Source organism: Schistocerca gregaria, chromosome 10 (assembly GCF_023897955.1).
Source record: "Schistocerca gregaria isolate iqSchGreg1 chromosome 10, iqSchGreg1.2, whole genome shotgun sequence".
NCBI lineage: Eukaryota > Metazoa > Arthropoda > Insecta > Orthoptera > Acrididae > Schistocerca > Schistocerca gregaria.
The window spans coordinates 90,152,706-90,176,701 of NC_064929.1; the positions used below are offsets into that span (position 1 = coordinate 90,152,706).

General features: G+C 41.5%; 1 protein-coding gene across 1 annotated transcript in view; it reads right to left on the reverse strand.

Annotated features, from left to right (window-relative positions):
- The window catches only part of LOC126293373 (transcriptional activator cubitus interruptus), a 1,766,542-nt gene extending 1,743,546 nt beyond the window's left edge, over window positions 1–22,996 (reverse strand). Inside the window, exon 1 of the mRNA XM_049986575.1 lies at window positions 21,936–22,996. The gene's annotated coding sequence lies outside the window, so the exon portion shown is untranslated. The remainder of the gene's footprint in view (window positions 1–21,935) is intronic.
- Between the last annotated feature and the right edge of the window lie 1,000 nt (window positions 22,997–23,996).

Below are 23,996 nucleotides of genomic sequence, written 5' to 3' on the forward strand. Positions count from 1 at the left end.
AATTATACGCGTGGCGTAATTAATAGCACCGTACATTGGCAGTGGTTCAAATGGTTCAAATGGCTGTGTGCTCTATGGGACTTAACTTCTTTGGTCATCAGTCGCCTAGAACTTAGAACTACTTAAAGCTAACTGACCTAAGGAGATCATACACATCCATGCCCGAGGCAGGATTCGAACCTGCGACCGTTTCATTGGCAGGACACTTAGAAGATGGAACAAGTCCACTAAAGAGACAGCTTACACTACACTCGTTCGTCCTCTGTTAGAATATTGCTGCGCGGTGTGGGATCCTTAGCAGGTGGGATTGACGGAGGACATCGAAAGGATGCAAAAAAGGGCAGCTCGTTTTGTATTATCACGTTATAGGGGAGAGAGTGTGGCAGATATGATACACGAGTTGGGATGGAAGTCATTACAGCATAGACGTTTTTCGTCGCGGCGAGACCTTTTTACGAAATTTAAGTCACCAACTTTCTCTTCCGAATGCGAAAATATTTTGTTGAGCCCAACCTACATAGGTAGGAATGATCATCAAAATAAAATACGAGAAATCAGAGCTCGAACAGAAAGGTTTAGGTGTTCGTTTTTACCGCTCGCTGTTCGGGAGTGGAATAGTAGAGAGATAGTATGATTGTGGTTCGATGAACCCTCTGCCAAGCACTTAAATGTGAATTGCAGAGTAGTGATGTAGATGTAGCGGTAGCGCGGTTCCAGACTCTAGCGCCTAGAACCGCTCTGCCACTGCGGGCGGCTTAGCGGTGGTACGTGCGTGTGGGCGGCGGTCCGCAACCCAGTGGTATCTATAATATTTTGCATTTGGTTTAAACACCTAAATCATTCAAGTACGAAATTCATCAACTATATGTTAAATAATTCACCCTCAACCATCATTACTCAAGAAAATGCACGTCTCCTAGTTTCTAATTACCTGCCGCCCATAAAATTCTGCTTTTCACTGCAAGCAGACGTTGTTAATAATCGATATTTTACGCAAGACCTATAAAGATTGTTGAACAGTACTCGAATTTTTTGTTTGAATATCCCCATTGCTTTGTAGGACAGATGTGGTCTGACGCGAGCCAGAGTGATAATTGTCGTAGGAACACGGGAAGCAATTTTCGCGGCGTCGAGCACGCCGTACACACGCTGCATTTTTACCGTTGCCACCTGAACACTGCAGTCTCAGCCCAGCGGAATCGATCTGGAGCTAAGTTGAGGGATTTGTGGCGAGAAGTAGCGAGACGCGGAAGCTGCCAAACGTACTGCGGAACTCTGTGACACGTCACTGCCGAACAATAGCCGGATGCAGAACATCACAAAAGACGAGGAAGTGCGGGACTTCTGCTGGCTTCGGATTCTGCTACTGATCGCCTCGTTATCAACGTAGCAGTACTGAAACGTATTCCTCAGAGTCCGATACGAAAGGACTTCCGGCATTCTCAGAAGACTGACTGCAATACCTTCAGTCGTTCAAATGGTTCAAATGGCTCTGAGCGCTATGGGACTTAACATCTGAGGTCATCCGTCCCCTAGAACTTACAACTACTTAAACCTAACTAACCTAAGGACATCACACACATCCATGGCCGAGGCTGAATTCGAACCTGCGACCGTGGCAGCAGCGCGATTCCGGACTGAAGCGCCTAGAACCGCTTGTCCACACCGGCCAGCTACTTTCAGTGGCTTCAGTATTTAACTGCATGGGAAAGAAGCAGTGCGCTTTTGCGCAACCCATAGCCGATGCAGAAAAATTACCATTGTTAATCACAGGAATTTTTATCACTCTTGTTTTTCATTACAGTACTACGTTAGGTAAGATCGAGAGCGTGTTGTTTCCATTCCGATCGCGTAACACGCGTGTCGCTTGTGTTTCACCATATACCATTTTCCTCTGTTTAAAAATAAAATGGCATTCAAAGTTATATCGTTTCTCCGCTCGTCTCTTTTCACGCCTTCCCTGCAGCTGCTGTCCAGGTGAAGTGCTTCGCTGGGCCGGTGTGAGCGAACGCACAGCACAAAACGTGTCCTCTCATCACTGTATTTGACGTCGGTCCCCGGTAGCTGAGTGGTCTATATGGCTCTACATAAGAGAAAAGGTAGCGAGCGTCAGCAGAAATACGCCCAACGCCGTTACACCTGCTGAATTTTTAAACCCTGGCAGTATACCTTACCCAAAACAAAACGAAACGCAATCAACTGGTTGAAAGGCCGAACGATGCATTACATCCTAACAAAAGAATCAAGCAATAGCGAGGACTTCTGGGTATACCTTACAACTGAGCACCACATTTGACGTGTACTAAAAAATACAAAGCAAATTACGCCAATTTTTTAACTAAACCAGTACTGTATCCAACAGGAGTGCGTAATTTACATTATCCATGCCAGCATTTCGTATATATCAGGTGAATGCTTTGTGGTACATAGCAGGAGGAGCATTTCCAACAGCAAGTAATCAGAGAAGATCATCAATATAGACCAGCTAACTCTATATGTACAGGGTGATCAAAAAGTCACTATAAATTTGAAAACTTAATAACCCAGGGAATAATTTAGATAGAGAATGCAGGTTTTATTAGAACCAACAACAAAAAATGCCCGTCAGATGGCGCGTGAAAGATCTTTTGCACGCGTCGTTTGGTGATGATCGTGTGCTCAGCCGCCACTTTCGTCATGCTTGACCTCCCAGGTCCCCAGACCTCAGTCCGTGCGATTATTGGCTTTGGGGTTACCTAAAGTTGCAAGTGTATCGTGATCGACCTACATCTCTAGGGATGCTCAAAGACAACATCCGACGCCAATGCCCCACCATAACTCCGGACAGGCTTCACAGTGCTGTTCACAACATTATTCCTGACTACAGTTATTGTTCAGGAATGATGCTGGACATATTGAGCATTTACTGTAAACAACATCATCTTTGCTTTGTCTTACTTTGTTATGCTAATTATTGCTATTCTGATCAGATGAAGCGCCTTCTGTCGGACTCTTTTTGAACTTTTGTATTTTTTTTCGTTCTAATAAAACCCCATGTCATTCCAAGCATGTATGTCAATTTGTACCTCTCTATCTGCATTATTCCGTGATTTAATCAGTTTTCAAATTTATTTTGATCACGCGGTGTGTATTACTTTGTTTTGCGGGAAGCATACGACACAGTGATGAAACTGCTACATATCCTTTATTTAGTTTCTTTTTTTCCTTCCTTCTTTTCACAGGAACACATATTTATGTTATTTATGTGTAAAATCAAGCAGCAGAAGCGTGATTTAATTCATTACCTTTCCGAAGAAGAGAATTTTACTTATCAGCCATAACGAGTTTGCTTCTCTCCGTTTTTCCACGCACGGAGAAAAAAGTTATAGATGAAATTACGTTTCCATAACAATTATGTGAATGCCTTCTCAATGGAATTTACATTTATTTTTATTCAAGCGCCGGCCGGAGTGGCCGAGCGGTTCTAGGCGCTACAGTCTGGAACGGCGCGACCGCTACGGTCGCAGGTTCGAATCCGGCCTCGGGCACGGATGTGTGTGATGTCCTTAGGTTAGTCTAAGTTCCAGGGGACTGATAACCTCAGCAGTTAAGTTCCATAGTGCTCAGAGCCATCTGAACCATATTTTATTCAAGCCTTTGTAGCAAACAAAGGCAGCAGAAGGGGCATACTTAGTTAGTCGTTCAGAAGAAGTGCGTTTCCACTTCAACAAGTTACATCAAAAAAATACATAAAAAGAAAACAAAAAATAAATAAGCAAGAAAAAGAAAACAGGAAAATTGATGGATAGGACAAAAGAAAAGAAAAGACAGAAAAGAACAAAAGACGAAAAAAAGTAGTCAGCGCGACAGACTGTCAATCCTTATGGCCCGGGTTCGATTCCCCGCTCAGGGACTGGGTGTTATGGTGTCCTTATCATCATCATTTTATCCCCATCGACGCGCAAGTCGCCGAAGACGTCAACTCGAAAGACCTGCACCTACGCACACGAGATTATTCTACCGTACTTGACGGTACTCGGGCCAGCTTGGCTCCCGCTCCACGTGAAACGAAAGCCAATGAGGTTGCAGCAAACGCGGGGGAATTCGTAGCGTAATGTTCACATCTGGTTCATTCTTACCATGAACGGAGTATATCAATGTCGTCACAAGCTTTCGCTACATCTACAAAATCTATAATATATAATAAATATATATTTCTTCGGTCAGTCTTCTGAGACATGAGTGAAAGATCGATAATGCTCAACTGACTTGGTCGCTCAAGTGTGTTGACATGTTATTAGAGTGTGAGAGACAATATTCATTTGACTGTACACCGGAAAATGACGAGAACTACAGGCAGGGCACGACAGAAAGCTGAAATGCGAGGCTTTCCAGGGGACGCCATTTCGGCGCGTTGCGTGTGTCCAGCCTTGGAGAGGGGAGCTACACTTTAACGCAGAATCAGTGGGAGGTGAGGGCTGGGTTGAGACAGAGACTGAAACCTCCGTGGTGCGACCTCTGGTGTTTCTAGTCACGCGCTTTGCCGCTGGACCAACACGTACGTATCTTGTCACTGCACTGACATCGGTGCTATAATTTCTTTACACTTTAGTAAATTTCAGTTTCATACCTCTACCCGTCCTTCAGAAAATGGCGTCGTAACAGATGGACGAACAATCAGACGTAGAGGAAAGGTGCCTATTATGCGATAGTTCCCTAATACAAGACACCCCACCCCAACTGCGCTCATGGTGGAGAGTTTCGTAAACACGCCTATTGTGTGCCAGACGGCGACACAGCGAGCAGGACGCCATAGCCGAACCGGACACAGCACGTAGAGGTTGATACAAAATTTCTTGTCTTTGGACATCGGTGTTGAGATAATATTTCAGCTTAGAGGTGAGTGGATATTACTGCACTCTTTTATTGTTGTTATTTGTAACGGTATTACCTATAATAATTGACAGTTAGGTTCATTTTCCAACGTACATTGTTAGCAAGTGCGTGATTCTTTTTGTAAGACGGCGAAATTCCTAATATGCGGTAGTATGGGCATCCAAATACGCGACAGTGTCGCATATTACGATACCTATCGCATATTGGGGGAACTCGTTCTCTCACGACTTTTTATATGTAATTTACGCAATACTATCATGGGATGACAATATTTCATCATTTATTGTAGTAAAATTTTGGCAACTGCGTTTACTTTAATTCGATTAAATTATGATAAACAGGGATTACTTTGACTAGTTTTATGATCAGAAATTGGAATGTTCTCTGGAACTTGATGGATGGTGCACCTGCAGGATCAATATCAGCTTGTCATCCAAGTGGCTGGGTACAAACTCACATTTTTACTCAGTGGTTTGATCATTTTGTGAGTCATGTAAAGCCATCTTCAAATGACACTGTCATTTTGATTCTTGATGGGCATTATTCCCACACAAAGAATCTCGGTGTGTTAGATAAAGCACGTGAAAACAATGTTCATATCATATGTTTGCCACCTGACTCAACGCTAAAAATGCAGCCACTTGACGTCGGATTTATGGGGCCTTTGAAAACCTACTGTGCTCAAGATATAGAAACGTGGTTGGCAAGTAACCCAGGTCGTGTTATCACCCCGTTATTAACAGCCAGGTTATTTGGGGCTGCTTACAACCCAGCAGCAACAATGGAAGCATCTGTGAATGTCTTCAGAAAAACAGGTCTCATCCCATGCAACAGAAACATCTTTAGGAAACATGAATTTTCAATTCATCGCCATGCTAACGCTCTTCAAGAAAGAGATGCCAAAAACGAAACTACTGTGGTGATGGTCAAGCTGTCAGCCCGGCAGACATCAGACAGCTCCCACACATCGCAAAACCACAAGGAAGAGTTACACCTGGAGATAGTCAAATAGATCAAACATCGCGTTCGTGCTCTGCTGCGTTACTAACTTCAACTCCTTATGTGAGGCAATTGCAAGAATCTAAGCAGAAGAAATCAGAGGCTGAAGCTAAGAAAGCAGGAAGAAAGTTATTTGCGGAGAAGAGTGGAAAATCTTCCAATCGTAGACGTAAAGCAGAAGAATCGTCTAGTGACTCGGCATCCGCTGTCCATCTTGATGACAGTGGGGATTCAGGCAGCAGTGATGACGATGATGCAGAGTGTCTGTTCTGTACTGGGCGCTTTTCTGAAGACAAACACTGGGAAAAATGGGCACACTGTACGAAATGTTATCGCTGGGCTCAGGAAGATTGCGGTGTCACAGAAGACAATTTTGTTTCCCCCGGATGTCGTAAATATAAACCTAAGTACGAAATGAGTGAAGGATAACAGAAATGAATGAACATGTAAAAAATTTATTTTCATATGTCATTATTATGTAATAAAATAATCATAGCAAAATATTATTACTGTCTCATATTAGGAAACCTTGATCTCATTTCTACGAAATGCCTTGTTTGTGAAGATTTAATAACTACTCTGAAAGATTGTTTATTTTTGCAAATACGATAATTGTATGATAAAATTAAATAATGCAAGATCTTATTACCATCATAAAAAATACAGTTGCATTTACTTTTAGGTCTTTCAAATGGGTTTACAAAAGTGTGTCTCATATTAGGCACCTTTCCTCTATACCAACCGGTAAAAAATATTTTATGCGATGTATTTACAGATTAGCGGTTTTCGAAGTTTTTTCGTTCACTTGTACTGTGAAACGTTGTCAAATTTTATGATTCTAGGTGAAGGGGAGCAACATACACGTTCGATGGGTGAGTTTGTATCAAAATATGTGACGTAAATGGCCGTATTTAACTGATTTCATCTGATTTTCATTTGATTTGATTTATTGCTCATTTAGAGACCTGTTGCCTTACATTTTATAACAGGTCGTTCATTTTACAGCTTTTCATTAGATTACAAAACATATTCCATGTCGCAAATAGCAATTATTGTTTTCAGCAATTATAATGGGAGTAATAATAATTTAGAAATTCATTAGAAATTGAAAGAAAGAAAACACAAAAAATTTTGATTTTAAGAAGATATGGTGGTAGATGATAGGAAAGACTTGGGTAGTAAGAGAGAGAGAGAGAGAGAGAGAGAGAGAGAGAGAGAGAGAGAGAGAAATGTTAGCCTATGTCAGCCAGCTTGGTCTGAAAGTCCCGGATCGTCACAGTTTAATCTACTGATTAGTGTTTCTGAACACTATTTACAAAAAACACAAACTATTATGTACATTGTGGGAGGCGCAGTGGCGTATGAGTGTAAATTACGTTATTTCTTGGGGTTGTTGATTAACCTTCAGTTCCTATATTATGTGTGTTGAATTTTACCTGTTATGTTGCTCATACACTAAGCGTTGAGTTACAAGTATTACATCCCAACAGCGGTGTAACGGCCTCGCCACGGCTGTGCCCGCTGTCTACATTTAAGCTGGAACAGCTTTACAGGTTTGTCGACTGCACTGGCTTATAAGCTAAATTTGTTTCACCACCAAAAGACAGTACGTGACAGACTTCAGCTTGATATGTCTACCCGTTCGTGAGGAAACAGGGGTCTTGTTGGGCAGGAGGGTGACAAAGTCACTCCATGAGAGCGCCGCTTTTTCACTTTTGAAAGTGACAGGAAAACAGAAACTGAAAAAAATTAGGTGATCATTTCCCGAAAGCGCACTGGAAGCAAGTGTGAAGAACGCTGTAGGGGAACAGACCTGCTTGCCGCTTGTCTATCGCTATCTTTTTGTTTATTTCAGACTCATCGATTTCGGAGAGTGTGATTTCTCACAGTTAGGTCCAGATCGGCCAGCCACATCTGAAGAGCAATGATTTCAGTTTCAGAGACCGTTAGTGACAATAATAGTGTTTCTTTCGGACTGATTACTCGGCAGATAATCGGAAGATAGGCGACACTGCACGAAACTGGTCAGTTCGACTAATAAAACTACCGATCTAAAAACGGAAATCGTGTCTATTGTCTACAAATAACGATTTCGGAAATATTTCTGCCGGTACGTATTTCCAGTTTTGTAGAAATTCTGTGCGTCTTTGAGTGTAACTTTGTAAAATAGCTGTCACTCTCCGGGAAGTAACCCGCAGCTAATTTAGTGAGCTTGCCGGTGTGACGTGCACCCGTGTTTTCTGAAATATTGAATACCAGTTTTGGGTAAAGACGTGTACTTCCCATTCTACGTGACTTGTTTTCAGTTGTCCCCCGTATGTGCGATTCGTTTTCACCGGGAAAATAGGCAGATGTCTAACTTTGTTCGTCTAGCACGGCGACTTTTTAGGCCAACAAACTTCTACCGTTTCAGAGACTTGCCAAACTGCAGTATTCGAAGAGCGATTTCAGAAGTTACTGAGTCTTCCTGTGCCGCCAATATTGCCGAAAACAAATCTTTGTATCAAATTATGCAACCTCTACAAGTAGTGTATTCTAATAGAAGAGTTGTTCCCAACCTGGCATAATTACCACCTCAGGACTAAAATGTAATTCTCCGGAAGGTAAAAAACAGGACAGTCTTGTAACAGACTGTAACAGGCTGCCCCATGTCACCGACATCATTTAAAATCTATACAGTTATCAGTCTTAAGACATGGTCTCGTAAAAGCAATGGGATGGGGCTATAAATTAAAGATGGAGTTCGTTCACATCACCTACGATTTGCCGATGATCGTGTTGTTATAGCACAAGACGGGGAGCATCCAAATTATGTGTGTAACCAATTACCAACGGGATACAGAAAGTGGGGACTGAAGATAAATTACCAGAAAACAGAATACCTCTCTAATGATCCAGATGACAAAGAGGGAAATAAAATTAAGAAGGTCAATACCTCCTATTATGCCGGCCGGTGTGGCCGTGCGGTTCTAGGCGCTTCAGTCTGGAACCGCGTGACCGCTACGGTCGCAGGTTCGAAGCCTGCCTGAGGTATGGATGTGTGTCATGTCCTTAGGTAAGTTAGGTTTAAGAAGTTCTAAGTTCTAGAGGACTGATGACCACAGATGTTAAGTCCCATAGTGCTCAGAGCCGTTTGACCCTTCTGTTATTTGGGATCAATTTCTGAGTTACACGGAAAGTCAGAGGTAGCATATCCTGAAATGGGAAAGAAGAGAAGAGAAGAGAAGAAAACGCCCTTTGGTTTCCTGACTCCAAAATGTACGATTAACACTGGGAGGAGTCGGCGCAAAGGAAGAAGACATAAAAGATCGAAACAGCTTCACGGACATCATGAGGAGATACATTAAGATCTTATGTAAAAGATGTAATAACCTGCGTATAGAGGAAAACCTCAGAAAATAATAATGAGAAGAAAAAGAGGGCGGGTTTAATTGTGGTTCGGGGACGAAACTAAATTATTCTTTTAAGGTATTATCACTATTTTGTATTACTGTTCCTTTCAAATAGTAACATTAATTTACGGCGACTCTCTTCCCGACACCCGCTGTTCTCGCTACCATGCATGGACGACAGTAGAAGTGAGACGTGCGCATTACGTATGCTTTACTATCTCATCAAAACGCCTTCTGCGAGTTGCAGACGGGTCCCGCAGCAGACTAGAAACTGCTTTGTTATTGACTTCAAAACAATAAAGGAACTAACTGACAGCACAGCACACCAGGAAGTATCGAATGGCAACTATACTGCTGAAGGACTTTTACGTTACTATTACTATTTTTTTCCTTTGTCAGACGTTACGTCTGGTTAGAAATGGAAAGTGACGCGGACCTTGATCAAGCGTGACTTCCTTTTAACTGTACGGTATATGTTATATTGCATTTAGGAACTGTCGGGTAATTGAACGTGTATCGATAATCACAGATTTCTGTAGTTGTTTATATACGTTTGGATGTAGCTGTATTGCGTTGATGTACTGGTGGATATTGTGTGGTATGACTTCTGTAGTTGATAGTATAAATGGTATAATGTCAACTTTATCCTTTATACTATTACTATTACTTTTATTATTATTATTATTATTATTATTATTATTATTAGTGAAATCGAGAATGCTTTGCAATTGATAATGTGTTTCACCCCATTCTCTTCCCGGTCCACCTCGACTTCCTGCCTTTCTCCGTGACTTTGATCCTTGTTATTGAAAGTTCAAATTACGTAGTTGTAGTAGTGGTAGTATTCTAATCATAAGCCGATAAGCCACAGCCGGCCTCTGTGGCCGAGCGGTTCTAGGCACTTCAGTCTGGAACCGCGTTGCTGCTACAGTAGCAGGTTCGAATCCTGCCTCGGGCATGGGTGTGTGTGACGTCCTTAGGTTAGTTAGGTTTAAGTAGTTCTAAGTCTAGGGGACTTAAGTCCCACAGTGCTCAGAGCCATTTGATGAGCCACAAACGCAACTTAGCTGTTTACTGTGAAAGCCAGCTGTGAGGAGGAAAACAAAACACCGCATTGTTGTGAATACAATTTTCGTTTAAAAAATATGTATGAAATGGGAAAGACTATAAATGGGAGAAACAATTTGTTTAGTGATTTAAATACCTTCTTATCGTATTTAAAACTGACAGCGAGGAAACAAAACGCACACATTTGCGCAGAAGAGCTCAGCAAAGTATTTTTCAAAGTCGGTTTTAACAGAAAACCTGTATATTATTGTTTTGAAGGATAAATGTTTTGGCTAAATTAATATGCTTCCAATCTTCCGGTTCCGACCAGTGTTTTCGGGAGGCTTACCTTGGTTGTAAGACATATGCCGGAAATGCCAACCCCCCTCCATTCATTCACAATCGGATACCCCATCTACACCCCAATATCGGCCCCTCCGACAGTTGGCTAAACGTAACCGCGCTCTAGAACAGCTCGCTCCACTCCTTGGACTGAGGACTGGAAACGAAAAACACATAGCCCCAGTCATACATAGCCTCCGTCATACGTTCATCGTATAAAAATTCGAAGCAGATCGGTCAACAACTTTAGTAACAACGCTTCCCCCGTACGCGTTACTTATTTATTTATATTTTATATATTAAGAATGTCTAGGTACATCCTACGTCCATCCGAATGAAAACCTTAGCAGCACGCTTCCCTATATATATATATATATATATATATATATATATATATATATATATATATATATATATATATATAACGCATAGGTCCATCCTATGTCCTGAATGTTCAATGTTCATTATAGTATCGTCAAAGCATCCGAAGAAAATCGTTAAATAACTTTGCGAGGCTTTTCGTAACAGTATTGCTCTTAACGTATGACATATATATATATATATATATATATATATATATATATATATATATATATATTGATAAATACAAGCATATTGCCCTCAGAATGTTGGCCGTTTAAAAATTGAAGCAAATCGGTCAACAACTTTTCCAGTTCGTAGGTAACAAAGTTTCCACTCTGTATATACTACATACATGTTATATATACTAAAATATATATGCATATACTATGTCCGTCCGAACGTTCATCGCGTAAAAATTTGAAGCAAATTGGACAAGAATTTTTCTCGACGTTTCTTAACCATAAATATCAGTCCGTGTAAATGTTTATCATATTACGGCTTGAAACTCTGAAGTAAATCGATTAAGGACTCACAGATTTATAGATTTTTGGTAACAACGTTAAATAACGACTCTTCTTTATATACTAGTGCGGTATAGATTACACAGGTCTGCAAAAAAATATTTTTTGAAAGTTGTTTGAAATTTGATAACTGACTTATGTATTTTTCAGCGCTGATTTCAAAAATGCAATCCATTTTTTTCTAGCGCGTCAGGTTTTCTCACAACAAAGGGAGTATTTTTGGGCAAAATAACAAATTTAAGCAATTTATCACATTTTTTCCAACGTTATAAAATTTTATTTTACTGAACAAACTTTGTGTGGCACCCAATGATTATCTTGATCACCTAACTTCATACCAAAATAGGCGAAATATACGTTTTCAACAAAATTGGAAATGTTTCTTTGTTGCATTTTAACGGTAGAGTTCCCACAAATGTAGCATAAGCAATCTGCCGAGTTTATACATCATCTGGTAGGCACTGTCCACTGTCCATAAAACAACTTCACAACACACGAAAACGGTCACAACTTTAAAGCACCAGAAACAACACGCGAGCAGCAGAGTGTGAAGAGGTGCTGTGAACCGGACAACAGCAAACAGCAGAAGCTGACTGCTTGGTGATGGCGGGGGAAGCAGCGCGACTGACATGCAAACACTGCGGGTTTCTCCTAATCACTCTCTATTTTGTGTGTATCTAGTATAATAATGGCTAAGCAACAGTTTATGGAGTTCCTAAAAACCAAAATTCAAACTCACTAGAGTGATGAAATATCGAAAAAAAGCTAAAACTAGACAAGCAGTTCGGGAAATAACTATACGCGATGGAATTTTTTCACTATTTTTTTCCGAAATCAGCGTTGAAAACACTATTAAAAAACTTAATAAATCTGAAACAATTTTTATGTCGTAGACCTGTGTTATTATTTTTATTATTACTGGCGAAATCTCCCCAGAAATGGAAGACGTTAAGCAAATAACTCGATCAATTTTTCTTTGAGTTGCTCTTGTTCTTCTATTGCTTCTTTACGCTCATCCGACTGCTTTGGTCTCTGCTGTTGCTCTGATATAACTTCCCATTTGTTTACTTTGTGTCTGAAGGTGTCTCTTTCTAGAATGTCGGCAGGCCTTATGTTTGCTTTATTTATGTCTTTTGTAATTTCATCTAGCCACGGTGTGGAATTCTTAAGTGAGAGTACATAATCTATTACTCCCTTCGCCAATCGATTTTCTGGTAGTCGGCTGAGATGACTAAAGAATTTCATTCGCTTTTTCCTAATATCAATTTCGATGTTTGAAAACTTTTCTGTTGTTTTAATTGATCGCAGCCTGTAACTGTTTGGGTATGTCTTCGGCCCGGAATTTTCCTGATGATCTTTGTATCTTCTTTTTTGATGTCTTAAAGTTGTTTTCTGTTAAGTGTTAGGGTTTCACTTGCGTAGAGTTGTATGACGGTATTGTAGTGTCGAATTTTTGCCCCTCTTGTCATTGATTTTTTGTTGTAGAGGTTTTGCGTTAACCCTTAATTCTTTTTAAGTTTTCGCAGGTGATGTTGCTGTGAGATTTTTTTCAGTGCCTGTCGGTTCGATGAATTCTCCAAGATATTTAAAGCATGGGGCCTCGTTAATTTCAACATATTTTGGTTTCAAGCTTGCAATTTCTGTGTTTGAACAAAAAATTCAGTTTTCTCAAATGAAATTTGTAAACCTAATTTTTCTGCACATCCCTTGAGTGTTTCCATCTGTTTGACTGCAGCCCGCTCGCCCTCTGTAAGTATCGTCAGGTCGTCCGCAAATGCCAGATATGGTTGGTTTGTGGCTATAGATTATTATTATGTCTTTCCTTTCTCAGACGTTATGTCTGGTTAAAAATGGAAAGTGACGCTGACCTTGATCAAGCGTGACTTCCTTTTAACTGTACGGTATATGTTACATTGCATTTAGGAACTTTCGCGTAATTTAACGTGTATCAACAATTACAGATTTCTGTAGTTGTATATATACGTTTGGATGTAGCTGTATTGCGTTGATGTACTGGTGGATATTGTGTGGTATGACTCCTGTAGTTGATAGTATAATTGGTATAATGTCAACTTTATCCTGATGCCACATGTCCTTGACTTCCTCAGCCAGTTGGATGTTTTTTTCAATTTTTTCTCCTCTTTTCTTCTTTATATTTGTTGTATTGGGTATAGATATTTCGATTAGTTGTGTTAATTTCTTCTTTTTACTGGCGAGTATGATGTCAGCTTTGTTGTGTGGTGTTGTTTTATCTGTTATAATGGTTCTGTTCCAGTATAATTTGTATTCACCATTCTCCAGTACATTTTCTGGTGCATACTTGTATGTGGGAACGTGTTGTTTTATTAGTTTATGTTGTATGCAAGCTGTTGATGTATTATTTTTGCTACATTGTCATGGCTTCTGGGGTATTCTGTATTTGCTATTATTGTACATTAGTTTGTGATGTGACCTACTGTTTCTATTTGTTGTTTGCAAAGTCTGCATTTATCTGTTGTGGTATTGGGATCTTTAATAATATGCTTGCTGTAATATCTGGTGTTTATTGTTTGATCCTGTATTGCAATCATGAACCCTTCCGTCTCACTGTATATATTGCCTTTTCTTAGCCACGTGTTGGATGCGTGTTGATCGATGTGTGGCTGTGTTAGATGATACGAGTGCTTGCCATGTAGTATTTTTCCAATTTACTTTCTTCGTATCTGTTGATATTATGAGATCTAAAGGGTTGCAGAAGTGGTTATGAAATTGCAATGGTGTAGCCGATGTATTTATATGAGTGATTGCTTTGTGTATTTTGCTGGTTTCTGCTCGTTCTATAAAGAATTTTCTTAAATTGTCTACCTGTCCATAATGTAGGTTTTTTATGTCGATAAATCCCCTTCCTCCTTCCTTTCTGCTTAATGTGAATCTTTCTGTCGCTGAATGTATGTGATGTATTCTATATTTGTGGCATGTAAGTTTATTGAGTGCTTCGAAATTTGTGTTACTCCATTTCACTACTCCAAATGAGTATGTCAATATTGGTATAGCATAAGTATTCATAGCTTTTGTCTTGTTTCTTGCTGTCAATTTTGTTTTCAGTATTGTTGTTAGTCTTTGTCTATATTTTTCATTTAGTTCTTCTTTAATATCTGTATTATCTATTCCTATTTTTTGCCTGTATCCTAGATATTTATAGGCATCTGTTTTTTGCATCGCTTCTATGCAGTTGCTGTGGTTATCCAATATGTAATCTTCTTGTTTACTGTGTTTTCCCTTGACTATGCTATTTTTCTTACATTTGTCTGTTCCAAAAGGCATATTTATATCATTGCTGAATACTTCTGTTATCTTTAGTAATTGGTTGAGTTGTTGATTAGTTTGCTGCCAGTAGTTTTAGATCATCCATGTATAGCAAATGTGTGATTTTGTGTTGGTATGTTCCAGTAATATTGTATCCATAATTTGTATTATTTAGCATGTTGGATAGTGGGTTCAGAGCAAGGCAGAACCAGAAAGGACTTAATGAGTCTCCTTGGTATATTGCACGCTTAATCTTTATTGACTGTGATGTGATATTATTTGAATTTGTTTGGATATTAAGCGTGGTTTTCCAATTTTTCGTTACTATGTTTAGGAACTGTATCAGTTTAGGATCTATTTTGTATATTTCCAATATTTGTAGTAACCATAAGTGAGATGCACTATCAAAAGCTTTTGGGTAGTCAATGTATGCGTAGTGTAGCGACCTTTGTTTAGTTTTAGCTTGACGTGTCACCTCTGCATCTATTATCAGTTGCTCTTTACATCCTCGTGGTCCTTTGCAACAGCCTTTTTTTGCTCATTTATAATTTTGTTCTGTGTTGTAGGTGTCATTAATTTCGGTGTAATGACTGAAGTAGATTGTAGTGCACGCATTTTATCTTTGCTGATTTTAAACAGGGGTTGAGCTTGTGGGTGGAGCGACGGTCGGCAGGAGGAGGCGCGTTACAGGGGAGCACGTTTTGTAACGAACGGCTGGTCGCAGTGTGGCTGCTCGGCTTTCTTTTCTGACAACGACTCGGAGGTAGCACTCGCGATGGGCGCATAACTGATTCACCATTCTTTAAAAAAAAGGTTGTTAGAGATAAGCGCGCCGACTGTCTTAATGACTCATTTTTTTTGCTTTCATAAAACATCTACAAAAACTAAACGATCATTTTATCATTCGTCATTTAAAAAAAAAAAAAAAGGTTCAAATGGCTCTGAGCACTATGGGACTTAACTTCTGAGGTCATCAGTCCCCTAGAACTTAGAACTACTTAAAGCTAACTAACCTAACGACATCACACACATCCATGCCCGAGGCAGGATTCGAACCTGCGACCGTAGCGGTCGCGCGGTTCCAGACTGCAGCGCCTAGAACCGCTCGGCCACTCTGGCCGGCGTCATTTTAAAAATGAATATGTTCAATGCAATTTTTTCTTCGTTGTATTGTTCAGTGAGGTGGAGGGAGGACGGGTGGTACTAGCTAATATCCGAGCACACTGAGCAGTGCTCTCATAACCACTGTGCCAGAACAACCATCCGCTCGTACATGAAACACGACCAAGTTTAAAAAAACCGCGGAACTTTTCTTTAATACTGCGATTTTTATGCAGAAGGTGAACCCGAAACCCGGCTACAAACTTTCGCAGCTGGTTCAGCAACAGTTCCCGAATACTTGCTGCAAGGCACCCCTATTCTCCAATAGCTGGTAACTGAGTAAATCCACTTCGTTTGATTTCTTGCGCCGCGCGGCTCTACACCTGTACCTCTACCTACGCAGCAGTGCAGATACGTACCGCGTACGCTGCGTGTCCAGTTTGGAAACAAACTTGTTTCCATTCATGCGCGCTACTTGCCGTTGACGATACTTAACTATTTTGCTAGTGAAGACTAGGCCAGTATGTGACTGAGCTCGTGTGTGACTTCACTCAACGCAGTGCAAGAGCGGCCTTATTGTATGCTCTGGCGATTTCTGCATCGCTCTGTGTTTTGTGCGCTCTCATATTACATCCTATTCAACTGCAGTGAAGGTACTTTCGCAGAAAAAAATGTAATTTCGGCAACAAAACGAAGAATTCCTAATTACATTATTACTCTGTAACCAGCCACCCGACACCGCGCATCCTTCAGAGCATCACATTCGCTCAGCAACCTCCGAAATTTTGTCAGTGAGTTTCGGCTTGACCGTCGTGTTGTGGCTGTATGCCGTTACTGTGGCCTGATACGGGATGCCAAACATGATCACAGCAAACGTACACAGTAGTCTGAAATGAAGAGTTATTCCAATTCTTTCACCCTTTACGCTCTTTCTTATCAAACAAAGACCCATATATATGTGTGTGTGTGTGTCCGCGAGTGTATATCTGTCCTTTTTTCCCCCTAAGGTAAGTGTTTCCGCTCCCGGATTGGAATGACTCCTTACCCTCTCCCGTAAAACCTACATCCTTTCGTCTTTCCCTCTCCTTCCCTCTTTCCTGATGAAGCAACCGCGGGTTGCGAAACCTTGAATTTTGTGTGTGTTTTTGTGTGTCTATCAACATACCAACGCTTTCGTTTGGTAAGTTACATCATCTTTGTTTTTAGATATATTTTTCCCACGTGGAATGTTTCCCTCTATGTTGAAAACACCAGTAACCAGCTGGATAAGAGAAATTTAATTTCTTCTCCGATATCAGGCACATAACACCCTTCTTCACAAGGCTGGAGTTGTGGCATTATTCGCGAGCGTCATAAAAAACAGACATGCCTATGTCCATCTGAATGGTTATTAGAGTATATAGCAAATATCTAGAAAAGCTCTTCACCGATTACTTCAAATTTTTACACACCATTCAGACGCAAATAAGCATACCTTTCTTTTAAAAAAACAACAATGTACAGGTTTTCGGTTAAATCCAACAGTCCAAAAAGATGCTGTACTATTTTTTGGAAATGTGCGGATTCGTTTCCTTTCTCGTAGTCCGTTCTCAATACGGTATCGTGACTAACCATTAGAGAAACTGTTTCTCCCTTATACACTCTTTCTCCTTAAATATAAAGAAATTGTACACACAAAAGTGCGTTCTTTTATTTTCCTTTTTTCAGCCGGTTTTAACAGAAAAAAGGAAATCTGTATTTATTGCTCATCAACTTACGATTAGAACAGCCCTACACAATGTGAATCACTCGAAACTTTGTAAAGAACCCTCTTTGCAGATTAAAACCGTGCGAATCACTGCCATTGAAGCTACTGTATTTTCCTCACAGATCCAGGAGCTACAGTGGCCTCTCATTACCCAATAGACAAATATCAGAAAGAGAGGGGAAGAGAAGGGTTTGGGGGGGGGGGGGGGGGGTTGAGACATCAGGACGTACGTCTCATTCCCACAGGTGTTCGGAAACTGCGGGCTTGCTAATGCGGTGTGGGGGCGTGGAAGTCGTACAACAACTTGCCAGATGCCTGCAATTGTTCCGTGACATCACATGACAACAAAGGTCAAAATTTAATATTGATTGTGGTGTTGCTCACGCTGCTAAACACTGCATTTTCGGGCAACAACAAAGTTATCATGTGGCAGGTGTCATCAGAGCACAGTTAATAAAGTCATTTCATGTAATAACCAATAAACTAGCCACTCATCTTTTCGTGTTTCCCACTCTGGTCTCGTTGTAAAATCATGGCTCAATCGTTGAAAATCTAGGTGGTGAGGATTCCAAGCTCGGATGCAAAGAGGTCTAAGTTTTATTCTGCTATATTCAAAAGTTTTGTAGATGTGTTTCACAAACCATTCTTGAAGATTAAACCTCTGAAAGTTAGCACAATGGTGTTGTTGCAATATCGCGTAACACACAAAACATCACTTCACAATACAAAACATACTTGAAAACACCTTCCTCACTGTTAAAGTTCACATTTTATAAGGTGACGACAATATGCGTCTTTCCAACATGACGTCCAAGACTTGACTTCCTCAAGGTCCGACGGTCTAACAACTAATAATCGCTTACGCGCCCAAAAATCAGAGTTACAAGTACGACAAAGATCATAGTGACAAAAGGAAGAATACACATAAGAATAATATCATTGCACTATAAACATATCGATGTATCAAAGTACCTCTACATTAATGTAATAAAATCTAAATGTTATTTCAGAAATATGTCAACCACTTTACAGAAACACAGTAGAATATTACTGTTATCGAGAGGCACCAGCTTGTTTCTGAAACAAGCTGAAAATGCGGTAACGCCAATCTTCTGAAGAAGGCCACTAGGTGCCTGAAACCGATAAAGAAATAAAATTTCTTTTGTCCTGATTTTTTTTCGAACAGATGTACTTACAGTTGCGGAAGACGTATGATGGACGTATTTGTAGACGGCAAAAGAAATTATTTATGGTAGCAGGCACCCGCAGCAGTAACACACAGAGGTTTTATATTGAAATTCACGTTGTTGTCGCTTTACCTCGGAGACTGTTCCCGCGCAGCTCTCCACGGTACTGAATACTGTGAGGCACTCCCTCGTTCACAGTCACTCGCTGTATTCAAGCGTTGGTCCGCCTCTACAACTTTTATCACCACACTACCATGCGTTCACTTCTTCATAAATGAAGAACGGCAACAGCTGTTAAATTATACTTTACTGAAACGACCCGTTCCGCAGCTTACACGTGCACCCTAAGCTACACAACTGACTAGAAAAGAAATGGGGAAAAGTCCAAGTTTCAAATGAAGGTAATTACTAAGGCGCGAATATAACTTGGGCGCTGTTGGTTCTCTTGTTTTCTGTTGCAGCATCCCTTGCTATTTGGGATGGAGAGCTACTCAGTTCTCTGACTATCCTCCTTCCCACGAACGTCTTATTTTGATTTGACTGAGAATTTCACGTCGTCCATTTACAGGAACTCATTGTGAGCACATTTTTTAATACCTATGGTATAGGCAGTACTAGTATTTTTTCTCAGTTTTTACCGTTCCGTTGCTCAATCGGAAAAAAAGGAATCCTTATAGGATAGCCTTGTTGCCCCCCTCTCTCTCTCTCTCTCTCTCTCTCTCCCTCTCCCTCCCTGTGTCTGTCTGTATGTCCAACTGTTAGAAGCACACTCTTTCAGGAAATTACAGACATATCCAGTTGAATTTATATTACACACGATGGCCTACAGTCTCCTAGCGGTAGAATAAATTGAAGCTTTATGCACTCAAAAGATTGGGCTTGTTAAGTCACACATTTTGATACTAACAACCTCAATATAGGGTACTTCCCGTTGACCTAGAGTCGCGAAGTTTGGTAAGAACCGAGATTCCACAGTACAAGCAAGAGAAAACATTCGAAAACTAATAATTTGTAATCATTCCACACGCAAAAAAATTTCTTTTGCAATTTGTTATCCGGTGTCAAACCTGAAATTTAAGCAATCAGACTGACTGGATCGCAATGGTAAAAGTCAGACGCCAGGCAACGAATGACTTCATTGGTCACATGACGCGTTTCGGAATTTATCCTTCATCAGATATCCATGAGCAATTGCAGCACTGTGAATGTTTGTTTCACTTGAAATGCCTTATCTACGTTCAGTAATCGCTCCTGGATATTGTGATGATGGATAAATTCCGAAACGCATCATATAAGCAATCATGTCCAATAATTGTTTGACGTTTGACTTGTACCATTGCCACCCAGTCAGTCCGAATGCAGAACTACTGATTATAATAATAATATTAATAAAAATAATCATAATAATGGTCCCTATAAGCTGCAAAACCGGTCATTTTAATAAAGAATAATTTAACAGTAGCTGCGGTTCTTCATTTATGAAGATGTGTTTCCACAGCTGTGGCTGCCTAGAGCACGAAGTGTCCTGCGTCCTGCACTAACAAACTACCGATCCCTTGATGGTTCATAACGTGTCCGGACAACCGACACCTCTCTGTGAAGCAGTGCCACATATATTTCAACCCCCCCCCCCCCCCCCCCCCCGCCTCCTCCTCCCTCCTCAGTTCGATACAGAACCCACGGAGTAGTTATTCGATCAACCCAGTTAATTTTCGACATTCATCTCTAGCGCCACAACTGCGAGGCTTCTTCACTTTGTTGTTTGAAATGCTTCTCGCGTGTTTCAGTTTCGTTCGTGCTACGCTCCAGACGAAACTACAGAATAACTTCCCGGCACCCCGGTTTACCTGCTGTGTTAACAATTTTCTCCGTTTCAGAAACGCCCTTTCTGATTCTTCATTTTACATCCCCTCTATTTCGGCCACGGTCAGTAGTTTTGCTACCCAAATAGCGAAACTCGTTCACTACTTTCGTGTCTCGTTTCCTAATCTAATTCCGTCTGCATCATTCTACTTTAGTTCGATTACATTCCGTTGTAAAAGTTGTAGATATGTTGATGGTCCTCTTATAAACTCTTTTCAAGACGCTGTAAATGTGTATAAATAAAGTAAGCATATTTGAGACGCCGTTGTGAAAATAATATATATAAGAATATAAAGCCTACAGTTGCAGGTTAACTTTATCGTTTACCAAGTTTTCAACGTTAGTAATAACGTCTTCTTCTGATCATAAAATGTTATTTTAATGTTTGCCTAAAACAGGCCATTAGGCAAACATTTAAATAATATTTTCTATTCTGAAGAAGACGTTATTACTAACGTTGAAACCTAGGTAAACGATAAAGTTAACCTGCAACTGTAGGCTGTAAACTCTTATATAAGCAATATCAGTTGCTACCGCTGCATAAAAATGTTAAAAATTATGAAAATAATATGTTAACTGCGCCAGTCGCTTACCGGAAGCTCAAAAGACTGGACATCCAAGTTATTGAGAAAGAAAGGTGTTCAGAAGTAACTACTACTACATCGCCCATTGTGGTGGTAGGAATTTTTTATTTTACACTTCGCTTTTTCCAGGAGATGCTACACGCTTCATAGTGACTATTTCTGACATTGGACAGGGGTTATGTGCAGCTGCAGCCAGGTAGAAATATATATATATAAAGCTTGAACGTGGTGGCGAGGTATCGGGAGTTATTTATGTGATAAAGTCGACTTGATGCCATTACTGAAGGGTTTTCTGAATCCGTGGGACTGATTCTAGTGCTCAAAACGCCTCGGGAAATTTTTGTGTTTTCACGTTGCAGTTATAAGTACAGTACCGATACCAAAAATTCTGTTCAAGGCCCCGCCTTGCATATGTTTTGACTCGTCATTAAGAACTGTCTGTCATTTAATGGCGAGTCGCCAGGCAGCTATAGAGCGGTAATTGTAGTATATAAAAAAAATTGCTACCGTCACGAAAGGTGACTGGTTGGGTCATTTTTGGAAAGTTTTATTCAGCACAGAGGCAGTGTTAAACGTTCGTAGTGGATAAGAACCTTAAAAGAAGAAAAAATGTTGCGCGCTGATCCTACCTTCGCGGCTGCAGGGACTTCCCGAGCGGCGCCAGCGGCCAGCGGCCAGATTCGAACCAGGAAACTCCCAGCTGTGGATCCTCGGCAGCAGGCGAATCACACTGAGGTCGCTTCTTCGTCTTCGATGCTGTCCGAAGCAGGTGACGCGAAAGAAGAGGCGACGGCCGATGATCTTGTGTAGTAGTGTTTAGCAGACTCAAATCACACGCCACACCTCTCTGGCACTAACGCTAATCCGAAACACCTTTGCGAGTGGCCTTAATTTCTTTGGGACCCTGTGGCTCGTGCGAGGAGTGGCAGAAATTCTGACCTTTACCGAAGAAACGAAATCTCGCCGTCGGGACCCATTCCCACACGTATCTCTACACTCCACCGTGTTCTAGAATTGGCCAGTCGTTTCTCAGGTGACCGACAGTCTTTACATTAAGCTGCAACGGTAATACGTCACACTTGCGCAAACGAATGAATTCTTCAGCTGCTTCGTACGTAACTGCATGTGAAATTCAACTAACGTCGTCTCTCGTAAAAACGGATGCTGTTCTCGATTGGAGAGAATGCTAAGTGTTCCGAATTTGTGGCGATTTTAGTAGTGGTGGTGAAATGAATGCTCGTCTGTGGAGCACTGACGAATTTTGTTTGTTGTTCTGTGCACCGTGGTTATCTCTTGCTCCTTGTTATGCCGCGGGTTAGGATTATTAAATATCAGTACCAGTGTATTTATTCATTCAGTCGCAGAAAACCAGATTATGCCGGAGAAAACATACAGAGCTGTTTCTTTTAAAGGCACTGAAGGAGCGGAGAAGTCTGCGGAGATGGAAGAGTGCGGTATTTATTAGCCGAGGTTACGGACGTGTAGAGCGTTATGTTGTTGTGTATACTGAGTTACCCCTTGTAAGAGAATGTGACAGATTTCCGCACCTCACTGAGTAAACGGGATGTCGAAGCGAGGGCAGACTTGTCGCCGTGGAGGGAACATTGCCGGAAGGCACACGTGCAAGCGCCGGACACAAAGCCAGGAGCCGGGCAGCCACACGTAGACAGACGCACTCGGCGGGGAAAGCGCGCCGCGGCCACTGGTAATAGAGACGTCTGGCGCGGCGCGCGCCGCATAGGCCACGCCTCCCGCTCCCCCCACCACCTCGCCACGGCCCGCCCCCCACCACGCGCCGCGCGCGCGCGCGCGTGCCCGCCGCCAGCACGCTCTGGCGGCGGCGGCGGCAACTAGCGGCTCGCAGCTCCGCGACGGGTAGCGAGCAGAGAGCAGCAACAGGTGGCCCTCTACTGCGTCCCGGCCCTAATATGGCGCGGGAGTCGGCGTTCCCGGCCACAGGCAAGAGGGCGTGCTCTGCTGAGCAGAGTCGGGATGACGCCAACATATCGGCTACCACGGCTTCTGCCCGTTCCATTCATAGCTCTTGTTTTCAGTCCGAAGACAGGTTTCAATGCAGCTCTCCGCTCCACTATGTCCTGTCCAAGCCTCTTCATTTCCGAACAACCACTGTAAATTACACTTTCCCTCACGCCTCCACCACCCACCACTCCCTCCAACACTAAATACGCCCTATCAACCTATAAATTTCTTGTCTCCACAATTCCATTCACTACCTCCTCATTAAAAAAAATGACCGAAATAGCAAGTGTGTAATTCTGAAGAAGTTGGAAAATCAGCCAACCAGTTGGAAACAAAGGTTTAGTAGCATTTGACCTAGGTTTCGATGTTTGTAAAAATATCTTCTTCAGAAATAGTGGGCCTTGTTCATGCTCCCTCCCCCTCCCCAAATAATCATGGACCTTGCCACTGGTGGGGAGGCATGCGTGCCTCAGCAATACAGGTAGCCCTACCGTAAGTGCAACCACAACGGAGGGGTATCTGTTGAGAGGCCAGACAAACGTGTGGTTCCTGAAGAGGGGCAGCAGCCTTTTCAGTAGTTGCAGGGGCAACAGTCTGAATTGTTGACTGATATGGCCTTGTAACACTAACCAAAACGGCCTTGCTGTGCTGGTACTGCGAACGGCTGAAAGCAAGGGCAAACTATAGCTGTAATTTTTCCTGAGGGCATG